At 40.3% G+C, this 15,770-nt stretch overlaps 1 protein-coding gene across 7 annotated transcripts in view; it reads right to left on the bottom strand.

Moving 5' to 3' along the window:
• Pls3 (plastin 3) overlaps positions 1-15,770 on the bottom strand; it is an 88,907-nt gene that overhangs the window by 42,230 nt on the left and 30,907 nt on the right. For 2 of the 7 annotated variants that reach the window (XM_037199417.1, XM_037199421.1), the window contains exon 2: positions 9,908-9,987. The exons of 4 other annotated variants lie outside the window; for them this stretch is intronic. The gene's annotated coding sequence lies outside the window, so the exon portion shown is untranslated. Of the gene's footprint in view, positions 1-9,907; positions 9,988-10,091; positions 10,170-15,770 lie in introns of those variants that run through there. One more of the 7 variants, XM_037199418.1, reaches the window with a different exon arrangement.

Below are 15,770 nucleotides of genomic sequence, written 5' to 3'. Positions count from 1 at the left end.
ACAGGATATTCACCGTAGGCTTCATTCCCATAGCTTACTAGTAAACTATGTAAAAATGGAAGTGGGAAAAAATGTTGATTAGTTACAAGATTGCACAATACATGACTTAAAACTCCTGAAGGAGAAACCAATAAAGAGTGAAGAAAAATGGAATTATGTATTATTTTGTTATAAAGAGGAGGAAAACCTAAGGATATAGCCATCATTGTGGGCAAACAATTCAAGGGCAGGCAACAAAAAAAGGGGATTTTATTTGTCACCTTCTTCCATTCAAAACAGCAGTGCTTTGAAACGCCCACACTTCACATTCCTACCTGTACCAACAGAAACTGCCACCCTGCCTCCTCCTCAGGTAAATCAACAGCACCAGTCTCGAGGCTGGATGGGCGTGTGCCCTTCTGTGGGCTAAAGCTCACCTTCTCTTACTATGATTACTCAAACTCCAGTGCCATATTTCCTAATGACTTTGGAAGATTTCAATCCAAATGCCTAACACATTCACTCCTTACTCATCGACACTCATCACGCCTTCATTGAAGGCTTAATACATATTAGACAGTGTGTCAAGTGCCACAGATACAGACAAGTCGGACCCCAAAGCCTCTTTTCTCAAGAAGAGTTTATTGTCTACTGGGGGAAACAGACAGCGACTCAGAGACCCCATACTAGAGCTGCCATTGCCATTTGTGCTGAGTGGTGTGTGTCAGAGAACATTTTCCATGGATGTGACGCAACCTTTGTCTTAAGAGACTGGTGACCGGTTCTGGGGTTAGAGTCAGAAAGAGGAGATGTTATCTGGGGCTGCAAAAATACAGGATGGTTGGGGCTTTTAGCCTAGGGTTACTGGCAAGACACAATTACAGAAGGTCAGCAGAGTCCAGCTGAGATGTAAGCAAGGGGATGAAGGCTAGCAAGAGTAATCCTATCTGGCCTCACTGCCTTTCTCTCCCTTCTCTTCTCAGTACTAGGAATCAAACCCAGGGCCTCAAGCATGCTAGGCAGATGCTTCATCTGCTTTGACTCTGACCTTTTCCTCTGAAGACCTCTTCCCTCAACTACTTTTCACTTCTCTCTCTCTCTCTCCCTCCCTCCTCTCTCTCTCTCTCTCTCTCTCTCTCTCTCTCTCTCTCTCTCTCTCTCTCTCTCTCTCTCTCTCTCTCTCTCTCTCTCTGCTTTCCTTTTCCTCCCTGCATATTTTGGTAACTGTCAACCTCCAAGGCTCTACAGATGCCTTTTCTCCCTGAAAAGCCTGATTACTAGTACTCTACCCACCTCGCACCTTTCTCTTCAGCTCGCACAGATTTTAGAATCCTGCCACAGTTTAGCAATTTATCGATAGACTTCCTCCTATAGTTACATAAGCAAAGGACCATATGGCTGAGATGCCTATCATCCTATTTAATTCCGTTCATCAGCCTCCTCCACACAGAGTCTCAAGTTTGATCCAAAATATTTTCCCTCAATAAATCAGAACTGTTATTTGACTTAATGTTGGTCAAATTTCTCACTCTGCAAGTCTTATTTTAAGTTAGCTTATTTCTGAAGAAGAAAATAGAAACTTATTTCTCATGTATACTGCACCCATGGCTTGCTTCATGCTGGATACACAGATCTGGTGTCAAAAATATTGCAGCCAGGTGCAATTGTTCAAGGGTAATGAAAACTGCCAGCATGCCCAATAGCTATAATCATAGAAATTACAAGATATAAGCTAAATATTTAGGGTTCTGCTACATTTTTCTTTGAGCCAGGGTCTTAAGGCATCCCAGGCTGGCTTCCAACTCACTATGTCATAGAGGATGACCTAGAACTTCTGATCCTTCCGTCTTCACCTCCCAAGTGCTCAGATTACACATGTGAACTCCCAGGCCCAGTTTATGCAGTGCTGGCAACTAAACCCTGGTTATACACTAGGCAAGTACTCTACTGAGCTGTGTGCCCCGCTCAGGTTCTATTATTTTATCACCTATATTGTTTCAGATGTGCATTAAGTGGTCTAAGCCAGTTTTATATATAACTTTGCCTATGACACAGAGCTACACAACAAATGTGAAATTAAAACACCATATGGGAAGAAAAGTGATCAATTGCTCCAACCACCCAACAAACGGCTCTTTAGATCTTTGGCCTCATAGAATCTGTGGAAGACAATTCAAAAGCTGGTAGCAAATATGACCATGCTATTGAGAAATAGAAACAGTTGGCAGAAAACATAAATAATAATGTTCTTTTGTTCACATTACTTAAAGGATAAAGGAGTCACTTATATCTTAACTGAAATGACAAATTCTGTGATTTTATCAAATGTTTAGAATATAGGGCTGGAGAAATGGCTTGGTGATTAAGAGCACTTGATGTTCTCTCAGAGGACCTGGATTTGGTTCTCAGCTTTCACACAGCAGCTCATATTCTAGGGAGTTTGACACCCTCTTCTGGCCTCCGCAGGCACCAGGCATGCACGTCGTGCACAGACACACATGCAGGCAAAACACTCATACACATAAAATAAAATAAACCAATAAATCTTAAAAAGATTAAAAACATATACAGGATCTAGACAACAGGCTGAGCAAAGACTATACAGACAGTGCCTTTTCCAAAACATTGAGCTCAAATTGCCTTAGACTGTAAAATAAGTTCACAGTATCTGTGGGTACAGCTCAGTGGTAAGTAAAGGCCCTGGTTTCAAGCTCTAGCAATAAAAAATAAAATAAGAATACAGCACAAAACAACCTTTCTTGTTGTACACTCAATCCTATGTACATTCATTGCTTAATTTCTTGAGTCAAGCCTCTCCAATGCTCAGTGCTATGAACAGTCTCCCCCGTTGCATTGGCATTATTAACTTAGTCTTAATGTAAACATAAGCAAACAATCATGCATATATGGTCACTTTTTAGTATAGGATTCTTTTTCTTTTGGTACTTTTTGCCTTTCAGCAAACTTTCATGGAATTTTGATAAAGCAGTCATTTTAATAGCTTAAGAATCTATACATTATTTTCCCCTTTTCTTTTCTCTCCTCTCCTCTCCTTTCCTTCTGTGTCCTGTCCTGTGTAGCTCTGGTTGTCCCGGGACTCCCTCTGTAGATCAGACTGGCCTCGAATTCAGAGATCTACCTGTCTCTGCCTCCTGACTGATGGGATTAAAGGTGTATGTAATATACATCATTTTCATTCAATTTTTTGAAAGTCAAAAGCAGGCAGTCAAATTCCAAATGCCCTCAAACCTGTTTTAGGCCCATATTTCTGAAATATAGACAGTCATGACTTTTTAGTGGCAAAAACGAAGTAACCTCGTCTCAAAGAAGGTGGAAGGTAAGGACTGACTGACAGCAGAGACGGTCTTCCAACCACCACATATGAGCCAGTGTCCCCACACTTATGCATATAAACACACAAAAAGGTTGTCTTTTCGACTGTGGCTTATAATAAATTTCAGTTTTACTCAATTATTGAAAAAAAAAATAGCCAAATGAATGGAAACACCTGAACTATGAACCAAAGGCTGAGGGGCCCCCAGCTGGATCAGGCCCTCTGAATAGGTGAGACAGATGATTGGCTTGATCAGTTTGGGAGGCATCTAGGCAGTGGGACCGAGTCCTGTGCTCATTGCATGAGTTGGCTGTTTGAAACCTGGAGCTTATGCAGGGACACTTGGCTCAGTCTGGGAGGAGGGGACTGGACCTGCCTGGACTGAGTCTACCAGGTTGATCGCAGTCCTCGGGGGAGGACTTGTCCTGGAGGAGGTGGAAATGGGGGGTAGGCTGGGGGTAAGGGGAGGGGGTGGGAGGGGGGAGAATAGGGGAACCCATGGCTGATATGTAGAACTGAATGGTATTGTAAAATAAAATATATATATTTTTAAAAAAAGGTTGTCTTTTCTTTTTTATTCATTTATTCTATGCTTCATTATGACAAATATATCACACATACACACACATAGCACACACAGGGTTTCAAGTAATTCAAGCTGGTTTGAACTTTACTATACAACCAAGACTAACTTTAAACTTCTGACTAGCTCTAGATCCTGAGTGCTAGGATTACAGGTGTGCACCAAGATACTTTGTTTATGCGATGCTAAGGGGATCAAACTCAGGGCATTATGCATTCTGCCATTTGAGCTATATCTCTATTCCCTGTCACTCACCAATTGCTTGGTTTTCTTTTCTTTCTGTGAGATAGGGTGTCACTATGTAGCTCAGGCTGGCCTGGAACTCACAGATATTCACAGATATTCACCTGCCTGTGCCTTTCAAGTGGTGAGATTAAAGGTGTTCACTTGGTCCTACCAATTGCTCTGTGTGTGTGTGTGTGTGTGTGTGTGTGTGTGTGTGTGTGTGTGTGTGTGTGGCTTTTCAAGGCAGGGTTTCTCTGTGTAGTTTTGGTGCCTGTCATGTAACTAGCTCTGTAGACCAGGCTGGCCTTGAACTCACAGAGATCTGCCTGCCTCTGCCTCTTGAGTGCTGGGATTAAAGACGTGCGCCACCACCTCCCGCCCTGCCAATTGCTTTTTATAGCTAATGTCCAGTTGTTTTTTTATAGTCAGTATGAAGAAAAAAATTTCTATGAAAGGAATATTCAACCTATATAACAGACTTTACTTAGCACAGTTATTTTCAGGTCTACATCTTCTGGTAACTATGACATTTCAGGCACAATCTGTAAAACTAAGCAGAGAACATCTTTAAACCCACATGCTTAAACCAACATCATCTGAGCTTTAGGGATAGCTAAAAATGTTATTTGGGCTGTACAGAATTAGGACTTGGAAAATAAAGCCAGTGGTTGAAAGAACATAAATCTGGATAGATGTAGCAGATATTCTTGGTTCATTCTTTTTTAAAAGGTTTATTTGTGTGTGTGTGTGTGTGTGTGTGTGTGTGTGTGTGTGTGTGTGTGTGTGTATGGAAGACAGAGGCCATGGATCCCCTTACCACTGGAGATACAGATGTGTGGCAGCTGCCTAATGTACTGGAAAGTGAACCTATGTCCTCTGAAAGAGCAGTATGTGGTCCTAACTTTTTTTTTTTTTTTTTCCGGTTTTTTGAGACAGAGTTTCTCTGTGTAGCTTTGCGCCTTTCCTGGAACTCACTTGGTAGTCCAGGCTGGCCTCCAACTCACAGAGCTCCGCCTGCCTCTGCCTCCCGAGTGCTGGGATTAAAGGCATGCGCCACCACCGCCCGGCGGGGTCCTAACTACTGAACCACCTTTCCAGCCCCTCTTCTTGGTTCATTCTAGTTCATAGAACTGTCATCTCACCTACTTGGAAAGCTGAGGCTGGAAGATTGTAAGTTCAACAACAACCAGGGCCTCTTATAGCCTCCAAGGGCACTGGATGCATGTAGTACACAGACACATGTGCACATACATAATACAAATATACTCATATTTCTAAAAGTAATTTCTTTTAATTTTATTTTGAATATGATCATATTTTACGTACATGTATATCTATGTACCACATGCATGCAGTACCCAAAGAGGCCAGAACTGGAGTTACAGATGGTTAGAGTAGCCATGTGGGTGCTGGGAACTGAACCAAGGTCCTCTAGAAGACTGCAAGTACTCTTAACCATTGAGCCATCTCTCCAGACCCAAATAATGAAATCTTAACAAGTGCAAGTCTTTTACTCCCTTGACAAAATACGCTTTCAATTCCAAATCAAATGATATACTCTGGAAGACTGTTGCTGAAGGTTTTGTCTACCCTTTGCTCTGTCCCAAGAACTTGCTTCCTTTAACTATAATTTTAACTTAGATGTACCCAAAACCTTTAAGGAGACTTAAACAGTCCTCTTCTGTGAAATGTAAAGATATTACTCATTTTTGCATTTCTTTTGTCCCATGATCCCTACAGATGCCCAAATCACCTTTAAAGGTTTCTGAGAAGGACAAGGGAGCAGAGATTGCCATCTTTTGAAAACTCACTACAGATTTAATCTAAGCTATCTTTGCGTACTTTTTTTATTTAAAGTTTTTTTAAACTCATTTTACATACCAATCACAGATCTCTCTCTCTCTCTCTCTCTCTCTCTCTCTCTCTCTCTCTCTTCTCTCTCTCTCTCTCTCTCTCTCTGTGTCTCTCTGTCTCTCTGTCTCTCTCTCTCTTCTTCCCTCCCTCGCTCTCCCTCTCTCTCCCTTTCTCTCCTTCTTTTGGTTTTTCGAGACAGGGTTTCTCTGTATAACAGTCCTGGCTGTCCTGGAACTCACTTTGTACACCAGGCTGACCTCAAACTCACTGAGATCCACCTGCCTCTGCCTCCCAAGTGCTGAGATTAAAGGCGTGTGCCAACACCACCTGGCAGATCTCTCTCTCATCCCTCCTCCTGCTCCCACCCACCCACCCCCACCCCCTCCTCCAAAAGGGCAAGACCTCCCATGGGGAATAGGCAAACCTGGTACATTCAATTGAGGCAGGACCAAGTCCCTCTCTCCTGCATCAAGGGTGAGCAAAAGAAAGGCCTCCCACCATAGGTAATGGGCTCCAGAAAGCCAGCTCATGCACCAGAGATAGATCCTGATCCCACTGCCAGGGGCCCCTCAAACAGACCCAGCTACACAACTCTTTCCTGTATACAGAGGCTTTGCCCACTTTCTATTTCCTTAATACCAGCAACCAGTTCAACTGTCCTAAGTTTTGTTGTTGTTGTTTCTTTTGTTTAGAGGTAAGTACTCCTATAGCCTAGGCTGGCCTCAAAGTCACTGTGTAATTGAGTTGGCTTAGAACTTCTGATCCTCCTGCCTCTGCTTCCCAAATGCTTTGATTATAGATATAGACTACCATGCCCAGACCTCAAATTTTCTGTTTGAATGATTTTAAAGGAGATGCACCACACAATCATAGTTATTAGCCAGTAACTCCCTCCCTGAATTTCTGTAAGCCACCCCTCTACACACACACACATAGTGTGGTGCCTACCTACTGCCTTCTCTGTCTCCTCCACTCATCTGTGATTTCCTAGAAAATACAGAAGATATCACCTATGATTTTTGTATCTTGGCTCACAATAGGTACCCACTAGAATGCTAGTTGAAAATATAAGCATTGATGGCGGTGAGTAGGGTGATCTAGCAGACCTATCTATCAGGCAGGCTATCTAGTCATCTCACGTGGTTTACAAAATGCACATTCTTGAGCTGGGCATGGTGATGCCTATAATTACAGAACTTGGGAGTGTAAGGCAGGAGGATTGTAAGTCCCAGGCCATCCTGAGCTATACAGAAAGTTCAAAGACAGACTAGAAAACAAAAGGAAATCTGTCTAAAAAAAGGAAACAACCCCCCCAAAAAAAAACAATGCTAAACTAGTCACACTCAGGGTACAGATTATTGGTAGAGTGTTTCTCTTAATACAATGGGCTCAGTCCTTACAGTGCTCAGCTCCAATAAATAAATGAATGAATGATTAAAAAACACATAAAGTTGCAAACATTATTAGAGAAAACTGTGAAAAAGAAACCTGAGAACATAACAAACTCAGATTCTTCACATGCAATTGGCCTGTGATCATGTTTTACTTATTTACTCTGGTTTCATACTTCAAGATACTACAGAACTCCTTAAGATGTTTGCAACCTATTCTTTGAATGTAACTGAAAGTCAAACAGAAAGAAAAAGTTCTTGCTGGCTTTTGGTATATAAGTAGCACATTTCACCCTTACACTATGACACATGCATGGATCATGTTCTGACAGGTTTGCCTTTCCCAGGTAAAACTGAATGTTTACAAATAGATATAGGTAGTTATACAAAAAGCTAATTACACTTCAAGTTTTGATATTAACACTTTCAATATATAAAAATAGGAGAAAACAGCCAGGCATGGTGGTGGCGTATACCTTTAATCCCAGCCCTCAGGAGGCAGAGGCAGGTGGATCTCTGTGAGTTTGAGGCCAGCCTGGTCTACAGAGTGAGTTCCAGGGACAGCCAGTACTACACAGAGAAACCCTTTCTTAGAAAACCAAAAAAAAAAAAAAAAATAAGGCAACATACTGAGACCCTGTCTCAATAAGTAAGTAAGTAAATAAATAAATACAAAAATAGAGAAAACAATATAATTGCCACCCACAAACCCACCAGATTGTACATTCATCAAATGCTTTTTCTACCATCTCTTCATTCCCACTCCTACTCTTTTCCCTACCTCTCTAACTGGAATTATTTCCAATCTAATGTCAGACATCCCATGATTTCACTACTACCCAGCTACTAAGAAACAAATTCATCTTTTGAAAGTATTTCTACTCTAGTCCAGAATAGTATAAGCTAGATCCTAATTGATCTTTGTCTGTAGCAATGTGTATGAGTCACTGAAATCCCAAAGGGCGCCCTACTCTGTGTCATTTCCTGAAGGAATATCAAACACTTCCATTTAAAGTAAAAGTTTCCTTTCACCTTTGGTGCTTAATATATCCAGATAAGATCTCAAAAAAATGGCTATTTAAAAAGAAGTCACTAACTGTTCCAATAATAACAATGCTCAATTTAACTTACATTGAAGACATTCTTTAAATGCTTGCTTCAGAAAAGTTTCATAGGTTTTTAATGTAAGTCAGAATAATGATTTAAATATGTCAGACTCAAAAGACTCAACCCAGAGGGAGGAAAGGGATAGGAGAAATGATGTTATAGTATAATTTCAAAAAACGAATAATAATACAAAAGACTCAACTCATAGAAACTCCTTTTTTACCCTATTTGTGTGCCAAGCCATTGTGTACTAACTCATTGGACTGAACTAGGACAAACCTCTTTTGAAAGCATTCATTCCTTTTGTATTTCTCTAACAAATTTTACACCTCCTACCCATAAACTGTGCAAAAAATAATGCTGTTGCTCATGAAATGAATTGCCCTTCATACCTGAGGGGGCTCCAGCCTCCTGTCTTGTGAAAATGAACATGTTTAAAAAGTCAAGGGTGATCTCCTAGGATGTGTGTTTGTACATATGTACGCACAATATCAGAGTAGCTAACATGTTTCAATTCAGACCAAAACTACTGCTATGCACTATTACCTACAATATAAAAATCTCTGGATACACAGTTCCTCGTCCCTCTTCCATCAGCAGAGTATCTGTCTCTAAAAGTTCCTGCCTGCTTCAGTATCACACACCTTCCCAATTCAAATATTGTCCTTGTGCTAAAAACCACTTGACTTGTGTTTCATACTGCATAGGTGGTGTTTCACTCAGAGTGGAGATTATTCTATGACTAGCTATACTCCCTCTTGTCAGAAACTTCAAGAAATAAGCCTTTTAAGATCCTCTGCTTTGTATGACTGAAAACCTTGCTGGCAAGTCACCGCCACTGCTTCGATACAGTAACACCATCTAAATCCTGTAGTTTGTGAACGGCAAACATCAGGAAAACTGTTTGGCATAAGCCACTTTGTATGAACAGAGATACTAATCTAATCGTGACATGTTCTAGCACGACAAACCACCTCAACTTCATTACAGAATTAAAAAATCAAAAACCTTTAACAAGAATCAAAAGCATCTGAAATCTCGTCTCTTCTCTCTCCACTCAAAAACCCACAGATAATAATTTCTACCACTTAAACTTTGAGGCATCGAACTTGACAAGTAAAGATTATGTAAGAAGGACTTCAAAACCAAAATATTTTTTTTAAAAAAGAGAACAAAACCCCTAGAACATTCCCAACATTGAAAAAGAAGAGAAAACCCCAGTATATACATAGAAGAGGTTAAATTTATAGATTCAAAAATTTCTTAAAATAAACAAATTTGACTATACTTAAATAAAATTTTAAAAGTGATTGGGATTACAATGGTTCATCTAAGCAGAAAATAAGAATTTCTTGTTTTTACAAAGCCAAGCTTGGCTTAAATATTCAATAACCTAAAAGTTAGCACCTACAAAAATAATATTAAAATAGTTACCCTTTCTGACGGGAGCAAGCCTGTTTCTTCTCTGGAAGCACTCACTAATAGGACCGTCTCCCACGCCCAGAACTTGAAATCTGGAAACCCAACATTCTTCTTACAATTGCATCTTTAAAGAGCAAGTCACAACACTTCCTGCTAGCAAATGAACACCCTGACAAAGGAATGATACAATACTTACGAATCTCCTTCCTGGCTGCCTGGCAATCCTTTGCCAGGGGTTGAATAAATTCAAACTTAAGCACAACCTTGAGAGAGAACTTTATGCTTTCATTTTGGCTCCACTTTTATAACCAGACAGGGAACCAAGGGAATTTCAAGTTGGTTCAGGTCAAATAGCTACAACCCATATACCTATTTAGAGTTTGGACAGTAGCCAAGTAACCTGCTTATTTTAGAACACAAAGAACAGCTGCTCCCCAGTGTCCAAGCCAGTCACCCACCATTAAGTACATTACTTAGAAAGGCAAATTAACTATCTCAGGACAGTTATGCTTTCTATTACTCATTCCAATCCACATTCAACATTTATACTCCATATTCTAGCTGGTACAGCGTTTATTTCATTTCAGTTTCTGTTAGAACAGTAAGCTCTGACCTGGAGCAAATTACAGTGTCTACCAGCACAGTACACCAGAACTAAGCCAATGCTTGCTGAACTGAGTGCTGCTCTATCAAAAAGGCAGTTTCACCTTAGTAAAGAGCTCAGGAGTCAGACTTGGGTGTGAAGCCTAGCTCCACATTTTAATGGCTTTACATGTTCTTAGGCAAGTTGTTTAAACTCTTCTGCCTGGTTTGCCCATCATGATGGGAATATCATGATGACAACAAGCATTTTGGACTGGAGCTGGGGCTGGAACTCAGACACAGTGCTGGCCCAGTATGCAAAGGATCCTAGGATCCATCTCTAACACTGTAAATGATAATAATAATATGAAATGCTCACTGGGTGTGGTGGTCCACACCTTTAATCCCAGCACACGGGAGTTGGAAGTAGGCACATCTCTGTAATTTCAAAGCCAGCCTGGTCTACAGATTGAGTTCCAGGACAGCCAGAGCTGTTACACAGAGAAACCTTGTCTCAAAAAAAAAAAGATAATAAAAATATTAAACATTGCATATTATAGTAACTACTCTATACACAGTAGAGCATTTTAAATGTATGCCATAAATGTAGGTCATGCTAATCAATAGATGTGGATAGCCACCCTTATTAAAAGGCTTTTTACCTGCTCTAGCAATCGAATCACTGAATGGCTAGATGAAAACAAAACAAAACAGTAGTACTCGGAACACCATTTCTATAGACAGACTCAGTGTTAATTAATAACATGAGAGGAATGGAATGGAAGCATAGGAGCCCTAGACGTCTGGCAGTCTTGAAGTCTTTTTGACCCTGACCAAATCATTTAGCCTCTCTGAGCTTCACATCCCTGTCTGTAAAAATGGAGCTAATTCTAAGAATCTTTAAAAGGCTGCCTGGGAAGATGGAAGTATTCAGTGTCCAGCACAATGTTCCGTAAGTGGAGGGTAGTATTGTAGTGAGCCCGGATAACACCTGCTTCCTAATTTCTGCTCTATCTACCATATAAGAAGGAAATAAAATGAAATAACCGATACTCTGGATCTTTCCAAATAGGATAAAAACAGGTGATGCATCTTATAATCCATTAACTTCCTGGCACACAGATGTGACTCATAGTGCATTCACTTGTGAAGAGGAACCATCACTGGATAGTCCCTATTAAGAGGCAGACAGCGTCCTGTCCTCATCACTTCCCATTGCCTACCAACGCTTGATTACACTTCATTGCCTTAATGGACATGCTTCAATGCATTACATCAACCACCAAAATTCATATGAAATACCGAAAAAGCAACACAATCCAGAAGAGACAGAATGTACCAGGAGAAGCCAGAGGACATATTTTTCTTTTCTCTCCCCTCTTTTTTTTTTTCTTTAGAGACAGGGTTTCTCTGTTTACCCTGGCTATCCTGGAACTCGGTCTGTAGACCAGGTTGGTCTGGAACTCACAGATCTGCCTGGCTCTGCCTTCTGAGTGCTGAGATTAAAGGCGGGCGTCACCAGTGCCGCCCGGCTTGTCACCTCCGCCTGGCCTTTTTTCATCAGCTTTAATTGCTGACTCATATAAATTCCTCAACTTTTTTCAATTCTCCATTTGCAAACCAAGCCTATCACTGTCTCCCAGATGCCTGTCAGGGTACATAGTACTTCTGCAGGACCTCCAACTAACTTCCTGTTAGTACCCCTATGCAAGTGTAATTGTGTATTTTGCAGGTAAAAAATACTGGAGCAGAGGCAACTGCTTCTTCAGGTAAGGAGACCAGAAATCCTGGGTTGTTTTTTCCCAGCAGGAGCTGTTCTTCAGCCACACCAGCTGCTTAGATGGATCTGTCCCAATTGCTACCTAGCTACCCTTTCCAGATGCACAACATCATCATCAGGTGAATTAATGTTGTAAACTAACAATGTGCAGCTTGAGAAGACATTTTTCTTTCTCTTTTACAGATAGTTCTAATAGGTTACTTAGAAAGTGTATCCTTGACTTCTTTGGTCACAGATAAATGTATATTTTTCTAGCTTTTCAAACTCAAATGCTAACCTCCTACCTAGCATTCAAGAGGTGCTAGGTTCCATCCCAGCACTTGAAAAAGGAAAATCCAAAAGGGGAAAAAAAAACTAATAAAAAACCCCAAACAAACTACCCCCACACGTTTCCTAAAAGAAACTTCTTCAGCATCAATAGAGCAACCAGGTTTTTGTTTTGTTTTGTTTTATTCTTTCTTTTGTCTGTGGCTTATTTTGTAAACTTCTTTCTCACTCACCATCTGAAAGGGGGGTTATAAGAAGGGTTGGGTGGTGGTGAGTGTGTCTGTGTTTGCATGTGCCCATTTTGTGCCTGTGTGGCTTGGAACCTGTTTTTACTATGGGTAATGAAAACTGGCTTGGGAAGAGAAGAGGGTGGCTAGGGGTGAATAATGAGCTTTCCACTTTTACAAGCAAGCAACAGAATAAAAACAAGTTTCATATTCATCCTGATGAATGGAAAGCCAAGGGAAAGCACGTGCAAATTGTCTCTCAGATCTTACAAGCAAAACAATAAGGTTCACACACACACACCCCTCAGGGTGGAAAAGAATAATAAGAAGCACACCCAATAACGTCATAGGAGAGTTTCATACACATAGCAGTGCAATGTGTAGCTAGAATACAAAATCTAGACCGTATTTTTAAGATGTTTCCAACTTGCACTTAAATGTCATGCTCCCCACCACACCCACTGCTGTGTATTTTCTTTCTGCGTGGGACTGGTACCTGGGAGCCCCTCCCTATCTGCTTAATGACACACCTCAATACAATGATCTAATTTCCTGTCAAGAAACAAGATATTACCCATTTTGTGACTTAAAAAGTAACACAGAGTGAGTGAAGCATTCATGAATAAGGATCTAACATATTAAATAGGTGCCAGTATACCATACTATACTCCTGTAATTTTTAGCCACATTGGAACATTTCAAAATTGCGTCCTAGAAGCAGTATTAGGTAAACGAACTTCTTGTTGCACAGACATGACTGGTTGTAACATGCAAATGGATCTGTTTTTAAGGATCTTTTTCCTTTTCCTCCCTTCCACCCTGACTGTTCTGAGAATGGAATCTGGGGCCTTCTACCTGCCATGAAAGTGATTTACACTGATCTATACAAGGCTCTGTAAATTTTCATATTTGGAGAAAAACAAGGCATAACCAGGCATCAGTTTCAGCATTCTGAGATACCAAATAGTGACAGTTCACCTCCATAAGCACAGGATGCCTCATGAACAGTTAGTTTATATCCGAATTCACTTTATCTTCTGCAGACTTGACCATAGCATTGAAATTTGGAATGTAAACATTTTACATTGCTTCCATAGCTGCTCAGTTGTAAGGCATGGGAAACGATGGTAAAAGATAAACAAAACACACTTGGTGATCTTGGCCTCTAATTACATTGCTATTGGGAAGTCTGAGGCAGAAAGATGGTAAATCCAAGGCCTGATAGGGATATGGACTAAGTACAAGGGTAGCTTGGGCAAATTATTGAAGACCCTGTGTCAAAATAAAACCTCTTTACATAGTAGTAGGGGAGCTATCTAGTACATATACAAGTCCTAGGTTCAATCCCCACTTTTTTGTATTTAAAGATAATTTTATTTGTGAAACTACAATGACAGTCATTTGAAAAGTATTTTCTCTTCTTCACTTATACCTCCTTTAGAATCTAATAGAAGGTGGCACAAACTATGCGAAGACTTTCAGGTATTCTGATGAGGACATAGTTTTCCCTCTTCACATCCAATGCTTATTTAGTCCAATCCATTTTTATATCCAGTCCACAGAAAATAGTGATCTGGTCAATTATATTTAAAAATTAAAAGCCTTAGTTGTACATATTATACCACTGTGCTAAGTTCAAACCTAGGCTTACCTAATAAATAGGTAATGCACTGACTTTTGTCCCACTGATATAAAAACCAGTTCACTTCATGCATGCCTTCAGATTCCTGTCTAGTTATATAAACACACAAACCAATTGGTCAGCCCTGAAACTATATGTGTGTGTGTGTGTGTGTGTGTGTGTGTGTGTATATAAATAAAACATTATACATAACAATAATGTTATATTTAAATATTAAGAAATATACACACATACACATATATGTACATATATGCAACAACAATTTAAAAAACAGAGGCCATGAATCTGAGAGTAAGACAGGGGTCTATAGGAAGGGTTGGAGGGAGGAAAAGGAATTGGAGAGATGATAACTATATTTTAGGTTCAAAAAATATTGTACAAAGTAAAACGGTTGTAGATGTAGTTTAGTAGCAGAGCACTTGCCTACCATGTATGAGGCTCTGGGTTCAATCCAAATGGAGGCAGGAAAGCAAGCCTCACAAGCAAACCACCAAAGTCTAATGCCTTAACAGTGGGACCTCACAACGTAGATTGATAGTATAATTTATTTAATGTGTGAAGGTGGAACAATCTACATCATTCAAAGGCCAGGAAGATCAAAGCAAACTAGGGAGGGGTGGCTAGATATGGTGCTATAAGCATGTAAGGCAAGTACCTGCGAGGAACATGCTAGGCAAATGCTTTTACACTGACCTACAGCTCCAGGCCCTGGAATGTTTGTTCATATTTAAGGAGAGAAATAGGACACAAAAATATCTTAATTTCAGAGGACAAGTAGTTGGGGGTTTACTATATTGTGGTGAAGCTGGATCTGACAGGAGTTAAAGGGAGAGTTGGGGTAAATATGACCAAAATACATTGTATGAAATTCTCAAAGAATTAATAGATATAAAAACCCTTAATCTCAACATTCCAAGAATGACTCCATGTTACTATAGCTCTGTTTCAATGATAAAATAACCTGTTTTAAAATAAACCAGAATTCTAAATGTATATCAAATTATATTCCCAATACACTAAAACTAAAGGTGGAAATAAATCAATCAAAACATTTTGTTTTTTCGAGACAGGGTTTCTCTGTGTAGTTTTGCGCCTTTCCTGGAACTCACTTTGTAGACCAGGCTGGCCCCGAACTCACAGAGATCCTCCTGCCTCTGCCTCCCGAGTGTTGGGATTAAAGGTGTGTGCCACCACTGTCCAGCTCAAAACATTTTCATTTGAGACAAGGTCTAGTCTTAGAAGCTTGCCTTAAACTCATGATCCTCTTGTCCCACCCGCCTAACTTTTGGGATTGCAGGTATGGTCCACCATTATGGGCTTTTCTCAGTTTGAAATATAAGTTCTCAGAAAATGGTTAGGCCAGTCTGGCTCCATAGT

Source organism: Peromyscus leucopus, chromosome X (assembly GCF_004664715.2).
Source record: "Peromyscus leucopus breed LL Stock chromosome X, UCI_PerLeu_2.1, whole genome shotgun sequence".
Taxonomy (NCBI): domain Eukaryota; kingdom Metazoa; phylum Chordata; class Mammalia; order Rodentia; family Cricetidae; genus Peromyscus; species Peromyscus leucopus.
The sequence above is the reverse complement of the archived record's forward strand: the minus strand, read 5'-3'. Positions and strand labels throughout refer to the sequence as shown.